The sequence below is a fragment of the Leiobunum rupestre genome, chromosome 3 (genome assembly GCF_980474605.1).
Source record: "Leiobunum rupestre chromosome 3, qqLeiRupe1.1.hap1, whole genome shotgun sequence".
Lineage (NCBI taxonomy): Eukaryota > Metazoa > Arthropoda > Arachnida > Opiliones > Sclerosomatidae > Leiobunum > Leiobunum rupestre.
Window position 1 is genome coordinate 41167102 of NC_143386.1, and position 18646 is coordinate 41185747.

The following is an 18646-nucleotide window of genomic DNA, read 5'->3' on the forward strand; positions in this document are numbered from 1 at the left end:
CAACCACGCCATATAATTCAGGCGTACAAAGAACCCATGCTTCATATCTAACCATCAGGTTAGAACTATAACCACTATAGGGGTCACGAAAGGTCAGAAGTTAAAAAGGGAGTCCACCCTCGGAAAGTCTATCACCTAAGGCCTTAAACCACACGAAAAAGTCCACATTATACATTAAATATTTCTTATAAAGGGGGGAATTGGAGTCTTTTTTGATAGCTTCGCGTGCTGAGAGAGTATTTGAGAGAGAGGCCACTTTGTCATCGAGTTGGAGAGGCAGCCAACCAGATTAGGCTCATCTTTTAAACGCCATTTCAAGCAAAAAAATAGGGGAAAAGATGAGCTTTAAACTTCGGAAAACAGCCGTCGACGGGTATACCAATCTTCGCGGTACACGGTTCAAAATAGAATGAAAGCTGGGTGATCAACGGGTGCCGAATCCCGGATAAAGAAACCATTAAAATGATTACATCAGCCATAGCCTAATTATTTTCGACTACCAAAAATTGGGAATATTTTTAAACAAGGGCTATCACGCAGGCTACAAAATTTATTTTCAAAGGTTAATTATTAAAATCTATTAAGAGATTATATCGGAAGTTAAAAATGAGCTTATATTAATGCATCCGGATATTAACGGTCGTAAATTTCAATTATTAATCGCCTTTTTCGGTTATTATTTTGAGATACGAGAAAATTCATTGAAATAGAATTCCTTTTTAGTAATATTTCACTTTGTTAAAACTTGCAATAACGCGCATTTTATTCAAAATATCAATTGATGCTAAAATTTTTATTAACTTGGTTTCGCCATTTTGAACAAACGACGTCTAATAACACTACAATCACACTCGATTTAATAGGTAGAACCTTTTCTATGAAGCTAGTTACGTCACGAAGAGTACCATTTCAATTTGTATTTTCTGAAAATAGCTAATGTGAGCAACGTGAATATAGTATTTTTCAAAATATAATACTTTTATAAATTATATAATAACGCTATCAATGAATTATCATTATTTCACTAAATTCGAGGGTTTGTTTTAAAACTTTATCGGATTATTGAGTAATAGTTCGCGGCAATACCTAATTTTTAAAAATTTGGATAACCTCTCCGAAAGTAGAGAGGCCATTAAAACCCAAACAATTGCTCGAAACAAAATTAAACGTCCCATAAAAGCAGTAAAACTATCTGAAAACAAAACTTGCCAGACTTTGAAGTGTGTGTAGATCAACAAAATGCATTAAACTTAAAACCAATATAAAATTTACTAAAACAAACATTCAACATCACTTAACATTGCAGCAAAAGATCGAAATGGGGTACGAGCTACGGTCAATTCCAAGCCGTCGCGTCAACCTTACGAAACTGTCTGTACGCAAATTGTCCGGGTAATAAAAATAGCATAAAACTCAAGGCGCTAAAGTAAATACCGGCCTTCGCTAAAGAATTTGGTGACGCATAAACATTATTTAAAGACTATCAAACCCGGCATCTCCTACACAACAAAGTTTCCTCAGATTTTAAAGAGCGTCCCGAGCAACGTTTACAAGAATCTCCCAGCGCTACTTGACACAATTAAGAGCATTAATTTCGAATACAATATATAATACAGAGCGCCCTTTGGTATTTAGGTCAACGTCGCGTATACTGTACCAACCAACGGGACCGTTTAAATAACTTTGTGACGGGAACACCCGTTCGTTTGTTGGCATAAATTTAAAATTTTAATCTCGCCCCGGCGTTAATTTAACGGGTTTTGAATTAAACGAGCGCTATATTTTATTTATCTCCCCAGAGATGGAGCTGCCAGTCGTGGTTTATAATTTTTAAAACGAGAATATTCCCGCGTAGAGTCTCGATCTCATTAAGGGAGGATGGTCCGGAATTATTGGGAATCCCCCGTATACCGGTTGAATTTAATTAACCGTCTAAAATTCCGGAGAATCTAGATACGGGTACACTTCAGTCCAGGCTCCAGGGAAATGGACGTCAAATTAATCACGTTGTGTTTACTTGTAAGGTTTAATCTCTATAACCTTTTGTAATTAGAAAATTTCATAAATATATACACATATAGCAATAAATTGTTTGGAATTAACCGAATGCGGCTTTAAAATACTAGACGGTTTTCACATTCTAATTCCCATTTCAAAAACCTGCCATTTAGGAGCAACAAACGCAAGGAGAAGGCAGCTAGCCTTTAAACACGCTAACGCCGTGTTGTGTACAAATTTCATTGGACGAGCCTTTACGCTGAGCGTTTTACGGGCGGAGAGAAGACAATTTTCCCCTTCCAACGGCAGTAGGCGCTAATGAAAATTGTACACAAGAAAATGCACGACTTTTGACGCGTTGCGTTCTCCTGGTGTGGACTGCTGTGTTTGTTGCTCCTAGCTGGTATCAAATCAAAATCTAGGATTCCAAATTCCAAGGGAGCTATAACGATAGTCCTTTTTAATAAACACACCGAAAAAAATGTCGGAGAACAAGATCAAAGAATTCCCAGGGATATTTTCGGCCCATCCCGACCAAAAAAAAATGCTCGTTAAAAATGTTCTAATTGCGAGCAGCGAGTTCTCGGTATTCTTTGAATCACGGATTACATAACTAATAGAGTTAGTGGGGGATTGGAAAGGGGGGAGAAGGTTTGGTGGACAAGCTCGTGGTCTCTCCATTTTAATCAGACAGACGAGAAGTGGACACTTAATTGGATTCGACTTCGTATCAGAGTAAGTCCCACTTGTACCTTTAAGAGGAAAGCCAACCGAGACTGCGACGAATACAAGGAGAGAGGAGAAGCCCGCTGAGATGAGGATCTGTTTTCGTCTCCACCTTCTCTTTTCCCACGGCAACGACAGGATCATTTCCAGCCACCTACCGTGGCTTCTTCAAGATTGACCCTCCGAGAGGGACTAAACTAAACCCAGACTAGTTGTCGACAACGCGAGCTAAATTTAAAGAATCAGACAGCTTGAAAATTCCCTCTCAGCTTTATCTTTCTGTCCCTCGTAACACAGGCTCTGGTGGGTTTTAATTAACGGGCGTATTATTAACGCCACTATCAAAATTTAAATATTCCGCTTTTATGTCATCGCGGATAATTTGTTGGAACACGCGATATAAAACTTAGCCTGTTGTTTCGGTTGTCTATAGGGAGATTTATAAAACTTTTCTCCGCTTTCTATTGTTTAAGGGTTAATTAAAAGTTATTTATAACCACTTTCGAAACGTTCATGATTTAACGGTTGACGTAAATAAAGAGTGCTCTAGGTGAGATATAATCAGCTAATAATAATCAGCTAGGCTTAAACCCAAGGCACCACCTTAGGCCTAAGTCATCAAGCGACTTTTGAAGCCTTTAATTTAGGTGGCCGGGTTACAATGCGTAGGAGGGTGGTGGCAAGCCCTTCATGCCACGCGAGCCAACAGCTCCCTACACTCACTATTACCATTAACCTCATATTTAAATTTGTGGAGTTTCTAGACGGATAGTAACTTCAGTAATCAGGTGTACAAATCGTAGGTAATCATAGAAAATAACTTAAAAATCATCGAAACATTGCTATGAGCATAATTGTATAATATTGTTACATAATTCCTATTCTTCACATGCAAAAGTTTTACTGAGAGCTATTCACTAGACAGACGGCATTACGGGCTTCGTCACCGTTTTGCGTCCGCTCGCTAACGCGTCACACGTAGCCTTTGACAGCGCCTCGCTAGGGGGAGAGTTACTTCTTGTGGTGACGTCACACCGTTACTAGCTCTCAGTAAAATATTCCCCAAAGTGACAAACTTATAGAATAATATTGTAGACTTATGCTAATCAGTGATAGGTTGTGATGATTCACTGGAAATCACTTAAATATTTGAAAAAATCAATAGAATGACTGACAAAGGGCGCAAAATCACTGTAAATCACTGAAATATTGTGATAAATCACTGAAAATCTCAGAAATATCACGATAAAAATTATCGACCAATTTAAAACCAGTGTAAAATTGTAAAATATCGCCGAAACATTGTGGAAAATCACTAATTGAGGGAAATCACGGAATGGTTAATATTATTAAAAAGTTTAAAAATAAGCAGGTTTTATATCTTTAAGGAAATGAACTATTTTGAAATAGAACCATCACCATCTTACGCGTTTTATCAATTGAAATCTAATTAATCCTATAAAAATGAGTAACTCAAATTGCACCAGCTGGATACTGTTTCAATTAGCACACGAGAAAAATACAAACTAAGCCTTTTAATGAATACTTAATGCACTAACTAGGACTCGGCATAGGAAAACCAATTAAGCATTTATATCGGGCGTTGCGATTAAAAGAAAATGCAAAAATCTCTAATAAAACAGCGTGGGCATATTCCCGTTGATAAAGCGTTGAGGCACCAGTTAATTACACGCGTCATACAACTCGCAAAAACAGGCTGGCTTTCATCGCGCTCAAAAAAATGGATCTGACGCCGGATTTTTCCTAATCAAACTTTTTTAATTAAGACGGGGGGGGGGAATGGGGTGTTGGAAGGGGATTAAACCTTAATTTAGCGCGGAGCTATCGCTTTAATTCGAGAAACGGCCGCTAGGATAGCCCTCGTCTTCCATATAGATACGTAACAAATACCCCCTCAAAGTGAAGCTTAGGTCGTAGAGCTGATGGTATTTTCCGGATAACGGTCGGGTCAAGTGGCGGTAAACCCGCGTAAACTTTACCCTTTCGGTGGTTTCAATGTTGATTACGAGGTAGGGGTCGAGTTCTGGCACTGGCATTAATAGGGGCCGGTGTATTAATCCGCGCCCCCTTTCATCCGCTTTTAGGAATAAATAGAAAAAGAAGCGATTCTCTAATTAAATCGCTAATGGCCGATTCGCGGAACGGCGGCGGCGGATGGTCGCGCGATTGACCCGAACCCAGTCCCGCTCGATAAGACCCATCCTGAAGACCCCCCCCTTCCGCCGCCGTGTAGTCAGCGCTCTCAACGTATGTTCGCTAACTACGTAATTTGAGTAGATGTACAGACACCCAAATTCATAAAAAAGGCAACCCAGGGCCAGCGGTTCTTTGATTTCCTGATGTCCTCGTGGCTGCGCCCGATTTCGAGATGGCCAACTGCTGCTACGGCGACGATTTCGGCCTCATTTCTGGTTTGGGGTGAATATCGCCATGCAGGTCTAAAATTGTTGCGACAATTGCAGGGTATAAAGGGATGGAAAGAAGGGGGAACGTGCAACCCGCGAGAGTTTGGACTAGCTAGGTTGAGGGGCTGATCACTCCGCGTAATCGGTGTACAGAGCCGTACCTTTGACTGTACTAATGGGATTACGCGTAATCTTTGAAGTCCCTGCCTTTGGCAGTGCTAATCTAAGCGTAATCCGGTGTACAGACTTTCTAAAAGTGGTTAGCCCCTCGAGCTAGGTACTCTTCTCGCAAGATTATTCTCGAAATCGTGGACTTGATAGTTTGGGGGTATATTTATAATTTAAAAATGCCAATTTTAAATGTGTTTTGTGGCGGTTTAACATCTCCATTTGGGCGTGGTTTGTGGCGGTTTAACATTCCCAATTTTGGCGTGGTTTATAGCGGTTTAACATGAACAATTTTGGTGTGTTTTGTGAACATTTAAATTTATTATTTTGGCTTGGTTTGTGGGGTTTAAAGGGCCAATTTTAATGTGTTTCTTAGTGGTTTCAATATAGCAATTTTTGAATTATTCGTAGCGGTTTAAAATGTTAATTTGGATGTGGTTGACGGTGGTTCAAAAATTCCAATTTTGGCGTGGTTCTTGGCGGTTTAAAATTTCTAATTTTGGCGTGGTTCTTGGCGGTTTAAAATTTCTAATTTTGGCGTGGTTCGTGGCGTTTTAAAATGTCTAACTTTGGCGTGGTTCGTGGTGGTTTAAAATTTCTAATTTTGGCGTGGTTTTTGGTGGTTTAAAATTTCAAATTTTGGCATGGTTCTTGGCGGTTTAAAATTTCTAAGTGAGGGAATTCAATTTTATTTTGACACTTGTTCATAGTAATTTTACTCTAGATCTATGACAAATTCTATGGTTATCATTAATTTCCTTGAAAGTGTAGCAACGTTTTTCAACATTGCAATATTTTTTTTACTGAAATACAAGTTCATTTAATTTATTAATCAAATAAAAGTAAAATATAAAATGAAAATTTCTGGTCTTAAAAAAGGCAGGGAAAATCTCTCAAAAAGGTCATGGAAAACAGGGAATAGTCAGGGAATTTTTTTTAAATAATAATCAGCTAGGCTAATACCCAAGGCACCACCTTAGGTCCACTTCATCTAGCGAATTTTTATGCCTTAAGCAGGTGGCCGGGTTACAATGCGTAGGAGGGTGATGGCAAGCCCTTCATGAATCTGAAAATTTTGTGGCAACCCCGTTAAAGATGATAATGAACCCACTAAGCAGTTCCAATAAGAACGACCCAATCAGCCTCAAACTGCACGCGTTAAAATACGACAGAAAAAGTTCGAAACAGAAATCGCAACCCGCAGGAAATCTTCGAGACGTAGAATTGAAATAAAAAAGACTGAAATCAAACGAAAGACATATGAAGGGTAAACAATATCTGGTAATATAGCCTTATAAGGGTGAAAGTTTAAATGTCGGCCGTTGATATCCGGGAGCGAGCGAGGGCCAAGAGAGATTTATGAGAAAATAATAAAGCTAGGAGCGGAGAAGAACAATGGAGCGCAGATTGCCTTTTCCGAGTTGTAGCTCAATTTATTTTGATGGACCAAACAGATGTTATCGGCTGAAGCCCGAAGCGCAATAAGAGAGAAAGATTCTATATATATATCTATTAAATAAATAAGAAAAAACTCTAGATTAAACCCTCGTTGGATATATATATCACATATAACCCCATTGATACGGGCTTCAAGAAATTTCGCTCAAGCGAGCGCTGACGAAATAAAAACAGAAACGTAACCATTGGCTTGGCTAAATTGATTTTATTTTGGATTAATTCTAATATTTAGGGAAGTAAATACGTTTTTGAAACTCTCGAAACCATATAGGGCATTTTGTAATTTTTGGCCTTAGGAGTTTTAAGATTTATATAAGGTGATAATTTAAAAAAAAAATAGTATTAAGCTTAGTAAAGTATTTATGTTTATTCAAAACTTAAATCGCAGATCATAAAATTTTCAAATCTGAAATGGCGTACAAAAGGTAAAAATTACTTACAATATTGGCAGTACCGATTTCCACCAACACTGACTTAGGTTCACCTTTACTGTGATATCTTAGGCATATTTGACTATTTTGAAGAATACGGGAGGGGTTGAAAATAACAAAAATTATTAAAGTAAAAACTGTGGACAAAGCCAGGTGGACAATAGTGTGGAAAATAGTGGAAAATTCCGGCCTGGACAAAAGTCAATTTAGTTTCCAATCTGGCCAAATTTGGAGAATAAATATTCTTACCACAGAAAATTTAGTGGCCAATCTGGCCAAAAGTGGCGAGTAAATATTTTTACAACAGAAAATTATAAAATAATAATAAACAAATATTTTAACACAGAAATTTCAGATTTGGGCTACTTATTAAGGCAAGTATATATGCTTAGGAATAGTCAAATTCTGATTAACATCAGAATAGTCTGTTAAGGTTTTTGGAATACTTAATTCTTACATTTTAAGTTCAGTATTAACTAAGATATTTTTTCAATAAACTTCTTAAAAATTTTATTCCAAATACTTTTGTAAACTTCGAAATACAATTTTTCTTTATTATCCACTTTTTGCCAATTCTCCACTAGTTACCACTAACCTGTAATAAATATTTAACTAATCAACAGTGGCGTAGCTAGCATGGGTGACACCCGGGGCGGATATCATAGTTAGCTACTTACTAGTCTCTAGTTTGTGTAAGTTTTTATTTTTTTCATGCCCAAACGGGTGGCACCCGGGGCGGATCGCACCCACCGCCCCCTCCCTAACGACGCCACTAATAATCAATGGTGTGCCTCCTGCCTAAGCTACTGGAGCCAAGCTTACGTCATATTTGAATAATCGTCTGTGGGGGGGAACAACTTTCCACCCCCGTGTATTTATTTACATTTTCTAACTTTCCGCAAATATATGCGCAATCAAAACTACGCATTATTTTATCCTCAGTCTTAACAAAGGACATTTTAACCTAAACCCTTAAGCCGTTTTCTATACGCGGAAAACAAAATACGTTTAGATTAGTATACATTAAGAGACACGACAGAAACCATCAACTCGCCAAGAGGCTGATGACTGATTGTGTCCCCGAAGGGAGAGCTAGTTAATGGTCGCGTGCAAATTAGGCCGATGAAACTAGTGTCCGAAACGTGTCGAGATATTTCGGAATCTGCGGAAACAATTTGGGAATAATCAAGCCTGTTTGGTAATTTGCATTTTCCAGAACTGGCCGCCTCGACGACCATCGTTATTAGGCCTAGGCTAATTCTCCTTCGCCTAAATGACACGAAACCTACGCCGCCGCTAATCGCTCCTCCCCCAAAGGTTAATAGGTCAAAGAGACAATATAATTAGCGACCAACCACGCCTCCCCATTTGGTCGCGCGAAAAAAACATTTAAGTAATCACATACCCTGTTTGGAGGCCATTATGGATAGTGTCCCATTGATAACTAAAATGCGCCGTTTTCTTACTAATGTCCTTTTAAAGCTCATTGCAAAAACAACACATGAAAACTCGTATGTACGCGAAGACATTTACGCGAACATACAAAGATTGAAAGGGACGATGGTAATTCTTCTTTCTTTGGGAAATAAACCTTTCTTTTATAAAGAAATAAAAAACAGAAAAGAACGTCTCGTTAAATTCTCGTACGCTAAAAAAATATGTCCTGAATATTCGTCAACGATAGCGTTAATACGCAAAATATTAGACCGGAAATAAATAGATCGATTTTGGGAGGTTTAAAAAAAGTAACAAAATCTGTAATCGATTAGTTTCTGCAAATTTCTTTTATTTGGCAACACTACTCAGTTAGATGCCCTTGTAAGGGTCTAAATGAAAATGCCTGATATAAATAATATTGCGATGGAAATAAATAGAATAATATTGGAAGATCGTTAAATAAATTATGTCTAGAATCGATTATTTTCTGCACTTTCTTTTATTTGACAACACTACTCAGTTAGATGCCCTTGTAAGGGTCGAAATGAAAATGACTGATATAAATAATATTGCGATGGAAATAAATAGAATAATATTGGAAGATCGTTAAAAAAATTATGTCTAGAATCGATTATTTTCTGCACTTTCTGATATTTGGCAACACTACTCAGTTAGATGCCCTTGTAAGAGTCGAAATGAAATAGCCTGATGTAAAAAAATATTGCGATGGAAATAAATAGAACAATATTGGAAGATCGTTAAAAAAATTATGTCTAGAATCGATTATTTTCTGCACTTTCTGATATTTGGCAACACTACTCAGTTAGATGCCCTTGTAAGGGTCTAAATGAAAATGCCTGATATAAAAAATATTGCGATGGAAATAAATAGAACGGTTTTGGAAGATCGTTAAAAAAATGAAATCTAGAATCGATTATTTTCTAAAAACGTTTTGTAATTTGGCAACACTACTCAGTTAGATGCCCTTGTAAGCGTCTAAATGAAAATGACTGATATAAAATATATTGTGATGGAAATAAATAGAACGATTTTGGAAGGTCGTAACAAAATATTAAATCTAGAATCGATTAGTTTCGATACATTTTTGTTATTTGGCAACACTACTCAGTTAGATGTCCTTGTAAGAGTCTAAATGAAAATGCCTGATAGAAAAAATATTGCGATGGAAATAAATAGAACGGTTTTGGAAGATCGTTAAAAAAATGAAATCTAGAATCGATTATTTTCTAAAAACGTTTTGTAATTTGGCAACACTACTCAGTTAGATGCCCTTGTAAGCGTCTAAATGAAAATGACTGATATAAAATATATTGTGATGGAAATAAATAGAACGATTTTGGAAGATCGTAAAAAGATATAAAATCTAGAATCGATTAGTTTCTAAACATTTTTGTTATTTGGCAACACTACTCAGTTAGATGCCTTTGTAAGCGTCTAAATGAAAATGCCTGATATAAAATATATTGCGATGGAAATAAATAGAACAATTTTGGAAGATCGTTAAAAAATATGGAATCGATTATCTTTTAAAAATTTATGTTATCGGCAACACTACTCCGTGTTTTTTGTGAAATAAAAAACTTTGAGATATAAAAATATCGATATAAAGACAAATGGAACCTAATGGCCCTCTGTTACTTAATTCCCCACAACACTGATGGATACGCCTGAACGTTCGAAGATCAAAACGGGGAAATATTTATTAAACCTACCACTGTACTAATTGTTTACTTGGCAAAACTTGGATAATTGAAAAAATTAGAATCGATTAGCTTTTACAAATATATATTATCTGGAAACCTTACTCCGTTAGATATCCTTAAAAGCGTCGAAAGAAACTCAACGAAATAAAATCATTGCGAAGGAGATAAATAGAATAAATAAAAGAAATTTGGAACCGATTAGTTTTTACAAATTTCTGTTATTATATCGTTTGGTTAATTCCCAAAAATTGGCAACACTGATGGATACAACTAAAAGGACGAAAATTGAAACGGGTCCCAAAATTTGGCAACACTGATGGATAGTATAGATCCACAATTCTACGAGGGACTTATATTAAAATGGCATCTAGCAGACAACGCGTATTTTCTGGATGCGCTACGTTATAGCGCCATCTTTCCACCAGAAGCAAAAAAAATGACACGTGACTTCAACTCCACGTTACTCTAGGGCTATCAACATTATTCGGCTTAATCTACCGCGTTCTTTTTTCCAAACACTAATTTTGAACACCGATAAATGGCACTATTCCTTAGCGCATCCAGAAAATATTTCCCTAATACTAATTTTTGTCACCGATAGATGGCACTATTGCGTAGCGCATCCAGAAAATATTTTCCAAATACTAATTTTGTTCACTGATAGATGGCACTATTACGTAGCGCATCCAGAATAAATTTTCCAAATACTAATTTTGCTCACCGATAGATGGAACTATTACGTTGCGCATCTATAAAATATGAATCTTCTTCTAGCTGTCCAGTATGCAGCGTAAGGTATCTATGCTATTTCTTAGGATACAACTAAAAAGGACGAAAATTGAAACGGATAAATTTTTATTTAATCTAGTTCGTCAAACTTTGATAATCGAAAAAGATCGTGACGAAATTGAAAATTGAACGGTGCCTAAACTAGGCGATAAAACCAGCAATTGTCAATTTGACATTTTTCAAAGCTAGTCGTCAAACCGTTTTCGGACCAAAGAACGGACAGACGGACCTTCTTTTCGTCTCCAAAATAGCCCAATGGAAAGGAGAGGAAAAAAAACCGGCAGAAAGATATAAAAATTGAAAGCTATTATTTCCCAGGGAAATAAAACACCCCGAAAGTTTGCCAGTCGGGACTCTTATTCGTAAAAATGGCTGGCTGTTGAAAACCCATAAGCCCCGCTCAAGCCAGCCTACTCGGCTTTCGTCAAAAACTCCGAGTGGGAGAATTGAAAAATCCATTTGGAAGAAAAAGTTAAAAACTATGTTTTCTGGGGTAAACACTTTTTTACGCCATCCGTAGGAAGTACTTTAGGAATTTTTATCCATTGTCGAACTGGACTCTAACGACAGTCGTAGTCAGCGGACAGTATTAGATGAAGCGTGAGGAAAGGTACGGTGTACGGTGTATTATCGCGAAGTTGTTGTCCGTCAATACGGGATAATTCCGCGAATGCGTCTCGAAGGGTCTGCCTCTGACACGTGGTTCCTTTTCTATTCCAAGAGGCGAAAACCTTCTATAAAGTTGGGTCACGTTCGACTCGGTCATAATAGAAAGTCCCCCAACAATAGGGTGGAGTTTGTTTATTTCTGTAATTGACTTTTGCCCTTCTATCTTACCTACGCGTTGATCGCCCTCGACCGGACAATAAAGTCAATTATTTTTGGGTGCGTTTGGAATAAATAATATTCGCTGTTGTTTGAATTGTAAAGTATGTCTACATCTTCAAGGTGTTCTCTTAAAGGGGAACGGTCAAACTTTAACCAGTTAGATAGCCCTATAGCCCATTAAAAACTAAAATTTATGGCGAAAACCGCATCAAAAAATATTGGGTGGTTAATTTTTAATAAAATAAAGAAATTTCGGGAAATTGAAAAGCGCGCGGCCGCCGTGACACCTGGTGAGAAGTCGGTGAGACGGAAAAACCACGTAAAAGCGCGCGCTGCTGAAGACGCAAAAAATTTGTTTTGCACGCGTGGCGCGTTCCAGTTATAAGAGACTTAAGCCTAAATTGCGCGATTTTAAAAGTTAGGATAGTTCGCAAATCGCTCATACGGGATTAGGGGCGCTGGCGGCAGCCCCTAAGATGGCGGCGAAAATTCAAACCCAAACACCTGGCGTTATTTTTCGTTTCAGCTTTTTGGGCCAAAAGCTATTTTGTCAAGACAAAAAAGTTCGTGTTAGAATATTGAACGTCTTGTTAATCTTTTGATACGGAAATAAGGCCATATTTGGAAAAGCTTGGCCGTTCCCCTTTAAAATTACTGGTTATTACGAAATAAACAATGTTTTGGTTACAGAAAGTGCGCGTAATATTTACCTCGTTGTTTGAAAAGGTCTGATAAACATTTATGTTTATTTGACAATAAACATTGGAAGCATTTCAATAAGTAATACCCTATGCAACAAATAGGACTTCCACAAAAGATATATTAGTTATTGATTGATTGGCGCAAAGTTATTGCGTAACCGGAAGAGGAAACTTGTCACTTTAAAGTCTTAAACTGGAACCGAAATTATCAATTACTGTAAATGTATTTTAGCTTATAGTTTAAATGCAGTACTTGTTTTTTATTATTTATAATTGTATGATTAGTTATCTACGGATAAAATTATAAATAACTAGTTTTAATTTGAAAAGAAATTTCATAATTTTGCTTTGAGAAAATGTTACGTAACTTTTGAGGGTCTTTCCAATTGTTAGTCTACGTTACGAGCGGGATGTGTAAAACCATGGATTTTTCGCTTTACGTAATTTATGAATAGTCCCCTTTCATAAAATGTATTACCAGTTTAGTTTTATTTCTGCAGGTTGCTATTTTCATATTTATAAAAATAGCAACCTGCAGAAACAAAACCTACTGTTTATCTACGGATTCCAGAATTCCTTATTTTCAAACCTATATTTGTTAACATTACTTTGTGGGTTTGAAGTATGTTTCAGAAAAAAAAATACATTTTCGTTTCAATAATTGCAAGTTATAATAAAACTTATTCTATATTAAAACAATAAAATGTCTACTTCATAAAAGGATTTCGTAGAAATTGAAGGGACGAACAAAGAAAAACTGTTGAAAAAATCCTGTTTCTTTTTTCCAAATCCTCAAGAATTTTTCTTTCGTTTGTATGATCTCCGTTTTAGGAAGAATACCAAGAAATATCTTTGTAAAGCATCTCCGAACTCGACTAAGATAATTTCTATAAAGCTATCCCAAACCTCTACCTTCTTAATCCTATAGGTAGCATTGATCCATTAAGCAAAGAGAGCGCAGGGTCCTTTACCTTAAAAAACTTGATCTAAATTTGGATTACATAGTCGACTAGAGTACGTGATAGTTATTAAAATCACGCCTCGAGGCGGTAGAAGTAGTTGTAGTATAGCGTGGGGCGTGTGTGGACGGACTTAGTGACAGGAATCTCCTTACTAAAAGCGATCACGTCCCGCCAGTAAATCAAAATAAAACCCTAGAATTTAACCTTCCCGCTCGTCGACATTGACTTATTCGCCGTTGATATTCAACCGTGATTTTATACTAGAACGAAAAAAATAACCATTTAAAATTTGCAAAATGGAGGAACGTTTCGTCAAACGCAGGTGGCGCTGTGAAATATGTCATCTACGTGACGTCATAAAATATTACCTCCCTATTCGCCCTGCAACCATACATCACGAAGCCCAAAATATCGGGGGCGAATCCATTCCCGGAGGAGTCCCTAAAAACGCGGATACTTTGATGCTTCCTTTACTATAAAATAAGTACTTTTCTATATAAACCTTCCCAAGTAGATGATAAACTGAGTATTTTCGCGAAGTGTATTTTCCTGTTAACTTTCTCTCATCGCATTCTGCATTTTGGTTTTTTTGGGTTTACCAAAAACGCTATTTTCAGCTTCTGGCCGTTACGCTATGGAACAAAAAACAAAATATGATTTTATTTTGGATTTGACATGTTGTTGGTATAAGCTTGGATTTCGTCTTTTTCGAAGTGAAATTACGGGAACTTTTCCATGACTTGGTTAAAATCTTTTATAGAAACCACTTTACTGAAACTTAAGGGATTTTAAATAGTTTACTAACATTTTAAGATAACAGTATGACAACTAGGAGCAACAAACACAACACCCTTGCTCCTAGATGACAATAAGTTTGACACTGCCTATTCTTATAACGATAATTTTCTTACCGAAACTTTATTCCACACTAACACTGTAGCAAATCGGGGTTTGAGTTTATTGATTTTCTATTGGGCTGACTGGTTATACATTATATCAGTAATCCATAGCGCTACTTGGAATGAGTATCTCCCCATATCCCCTGTGGTGTTTTGTGGCGGAACATTGTGGGAGGGGCTAACAACGCTTATACCGCCTTAAATGACGTCAAATTCAGTGACAAACAAAGGCTTATAAGCTCCGCCTACTATGTTCCGCCACAACGGCGGGGAATCGAAGCCGTTATTCATTCCAAGTAGCGTTATGGATTCCTGATTATATCAGAAGCCTATCAACCCTAAGTTTGAATCGAAAGGCAGTGTTGGTTCAAGCTAACGACTGTCGAAAGTACAGCGCTAAATCCACCCGGTGGCGGAAAAGAGAAACGTAACGCGACCCGCAATGCATGATGCCAGCTGCTTTAGTAAGAGAGAGGTGCGTAGAGAGAACGGGGGAAGGAAGAAGCTTCAATTTATCTCTACCAGGTGCCGATACTATCGCCTGATTTATTGTTTTTCGCCCGTCCAGTGGTGGTACAAAGGGCGCTATGCGCGTTTCAAACTTAGGGTTGATTGGCTTATGATTATATCTTCGACTGAAAAATGATTGATTTATTTTAATTATGGATGTTACTAAACTTAAAATTAAAATTGGTTAATGCAACCGAAAACGTAGTTTAAAAATAGTCCGTACTAACTAAAAATATAATTTACAACAAAGTTATTTGAAGTCTAAAATAGCTAGAAATTAAATCGCCAACAATTACTAAAATGGGAAAATGCCCCACTTCCGGGACCCCGATCTCACAAATGTTAACAATGCCAGCGAGGGCATGATTTTTTTAATTGATTGACGTATCATGTGTTTTTGTACCTCTAACGTACCGCTAGAAATGGTGCGAACTAATTGTGTGTAAAAATCATGGTACCCTTCATCTTTAAAGCTATAACAGTATGTCGTGTTATTTTCTCAACGAAAAACTGTAATCAACACCAGTGAAGATAAATTGGAGATCATAGTTATAAAGTCCCATTTAATAAGACGATCCCACCCTGTCGTGGCAAATAGCGCGTGGCAGGCGAAAAAGTGGCGCCCTACTTAGGATTCATTACGCAGCTATTAATTAGTGAAGCTCTTTAGATTCTGCTAAATGGTGGCTCCCCGAGAAATCTAGAGATGTTGGTAGTTTAATTACCCAAAATTTCGTTTGCTACGACCAGTGATGGGCACCGCTCCTCTCATTGTTAGCGCGTTTGTTATTAAAGGCGAAATTGAGCGGCAAAATGTTTTTTTAAAAGAGCGCGAAATGAAAATGAGAGGAGCGCCAATTTCAACGCTCAAAAAATAGCGAAAAGAGAGGAGCGCTTATTTCACCGCTCAAAAAAGAGCGGTAAGAGAAGAGCACTTATTTCACCGCTCGAAAAAGAGCGCAAAGAGAGGAGCGCTTATTTTACCACTCAAAAAAGAGCGGAAAAAGAGAAGCGCTTATTTTAACGCTCAAAAAAGAGCGGTGAGAGAGGAGCGCTTATTTTAACGCTCAAAAAAGAGCGGTAAGAGAGGAGCGCTTATTTCACCGCTCAAAAAAGAGCGAATAGAGAGGAGCGCTTATTTTACTACTCAAAAAAGAGTGGTAAGAGAGGAGCGCTTATTTCACCGCTCAAAAAAGAGCGGTAAGAGAAGAGCACTTATTTCACCGCTCGAAAAAGAGCGCAAAGAGAGGAGCGCTTATTTCACCGCTCAAAAAAGAGCGAATAGAGAGGAGCGCTTATTTTACTACTCAAAAAAGAGTGGTAAGAGAGGAGCGCTTATTTTAACGCTAAAAAAAGAGCGAATAGAGAGGAGCGCTTATTTTACCGCTCAAAAAAGAGCGCAAAGAGAGGAGCGCTTATTTTACCACTCAAAAAAGAGCGGTAAGAGAGGAGCGCTTATTTTACCACTCAAAAAAGAGCTGAAAAAGAGGAGCGCTTATTTTAACGCTCAAATATGCGGATATTATGCTACCAAGTGCGAGCGGTGAGTGAGCTGAGCGGCTTTTTGACGAAAATACCCAAAACTGGCTACGACAGCAATTTACAGTATAGAACCATTTTTGTGGCTTTAATCTCTAGTATATTTGTTTTGACCATAGAACCATTACACACGATCATTATAAGTACTGGTACTAAAAACAATTACCGCATTAATTAAGGTAAGAATGAAAACCATTTTCTCGTTGACCATCATCACTATTAAAAATAGGGTCGAAAAAAATAGGTCAAAGGTTAACTTTAGAACTTGCGAAATACGAGACACGTGAAAATGAAGATAAAGCGGATGCTGTACGCCGTATTTTTCAAAGAAAGTAACTATTGCCAGAAGATGACCATTAAATTTTATTTATTTTGACTCTTGACTGCGAAAATCGTTTAGCCTATTTTCCGCAAAATGACGGTGGATGAGGAGGGAGGTAGTCCCAATCTAAACTAGATAAAAATAAAGCTGCACAGGGGGATGGCGAAAGAGATTAAAAAGCGCTGCAATCAAGCGCCTCGTTCAATTTAAGCGCTGCTGAGAGTAAAATAGTTTTTAGGGTGGATAAACTAGATCGCCCCCCCCCCTCCGAGTCGTCGACGCTAAAACAACTGAATTATTGCCCAACCTTACTTGACACTGTCGCCCCTTTACGACCTTCACAGACTTTACCTTCGCGTAAAGTACGTGGTAAAAGATGGAGACAATAAAGCGAAGTTTGGAGAAGGGCTGCGGGAAAACCCCAATAAAGATGGCCAGCGAATTAACTATAAAAACAGAGGCGCCATCTATACGGCATCGTCGTTACTAACGTAATTAAGGAGAGCGCGAGGAGGCCTTCTTCGAAGAATCTCTCGACTCGCGGAGACAGATTGCTCAGAGACACGGTTCAACAACACTTTTAAGCCCATTTCTGCGACCCTCGCGCGTCCCCCGTTCCTGCCCGAGGCGATATCCGGTCGTACCCATCGATTCTCAACCGTTTGACCTCGTAGGCGGCCTGACACGCGCCAAACCCGTTGCCCCCTTGTAAAAAAAAAGCAATTGACCTTAAGGAATCGCGATTAGTGTCCACCCCCACCCATGCCTTCGCCGGAACCTCCTGACCTATAACTATGTCCTAGTCTCTGCCGCGATCTTATATAACGTCCTTTTTTGATGACTTTCGCATAGCTCCTGAGGGTGGCAGTAAATACCGGCGGCAACAACTTCCTTTTTCTTTATCTTTCTTTTTATATTATCTCGACGCTCACACGACGAAACTTCATCAAGAATTGCTGGTCCCTCGCGAAGTTGCCAACTACAGCTAATTAATCGCCGCTCTAGAAAATTAATCTTTTGCGCTGACGTAAAGGCGAATGGATAGATTTAATTATTATTGAACTATTTTTCAATTATTTGTTGGGATACGGGTTGTGATCTGTATAAACTCAACGAAATGTCGAAATGTTTGCCTTCGTCTACTTATTAAATGTTAATCGATTTCAGCAAAATTTGGAATATTGACAAAAATATTCTAAAGAATGATAAATATATGCTTATTTTTTATTTTGCGGGCAGTGAAATTGACTTAGTTTCTGGAATTGACATTTTTGAGATTGAGCATTCAAGAGCTAGACGTCATTTTAAGTTTGGTGAGCCTTAAAGGGAGTTTGAACTAAATCTAAAATCGACGCAACAAATTTTCCCTACTCCCTTTGAACGACGCGACTGATTTCCCCTACTCCCTTTGAACGACGCGACTGATTTTCCCTATTTCCTTTAAATGAAGCGACTGATTTTCCCCTACTCCCTTTGAACGACGCGACTGATTTTCCCCTACTCCCTTTAAACGACGCGACTGATTTTCCCCTACTCCCATTGAACGACGCGACTGATTTTCCCCTACTCCCTTTGAACGACGCGACTGATTTCCCCTACTCCCTTTGAACGACGCGACTGATTTTCCCTACTCCCTTTGAACGACGCGACTGATTTCCCCTACTCCCTTTGAACGACGCGACTGATTTTCCCTATTTCCTTTAAACGAAGCGACTGATTTTCCCCTAC

At 38.0% G+C, this 18646-nt stretch overlaps 1 protein-coding gene across 7 annotated transcripts in view; it reads left to right on the forward strand.

Moving 5' to 3' along the window:
- LOC149951791 (cell adhesion molecule Dscam1-like) overlaps positions 1–18646 on the forward strand; it is a 228817-nt gene that overhangs the window by 167641 nt on the left and 42530 nt on the right. The window lies entirely within an intron of this gene.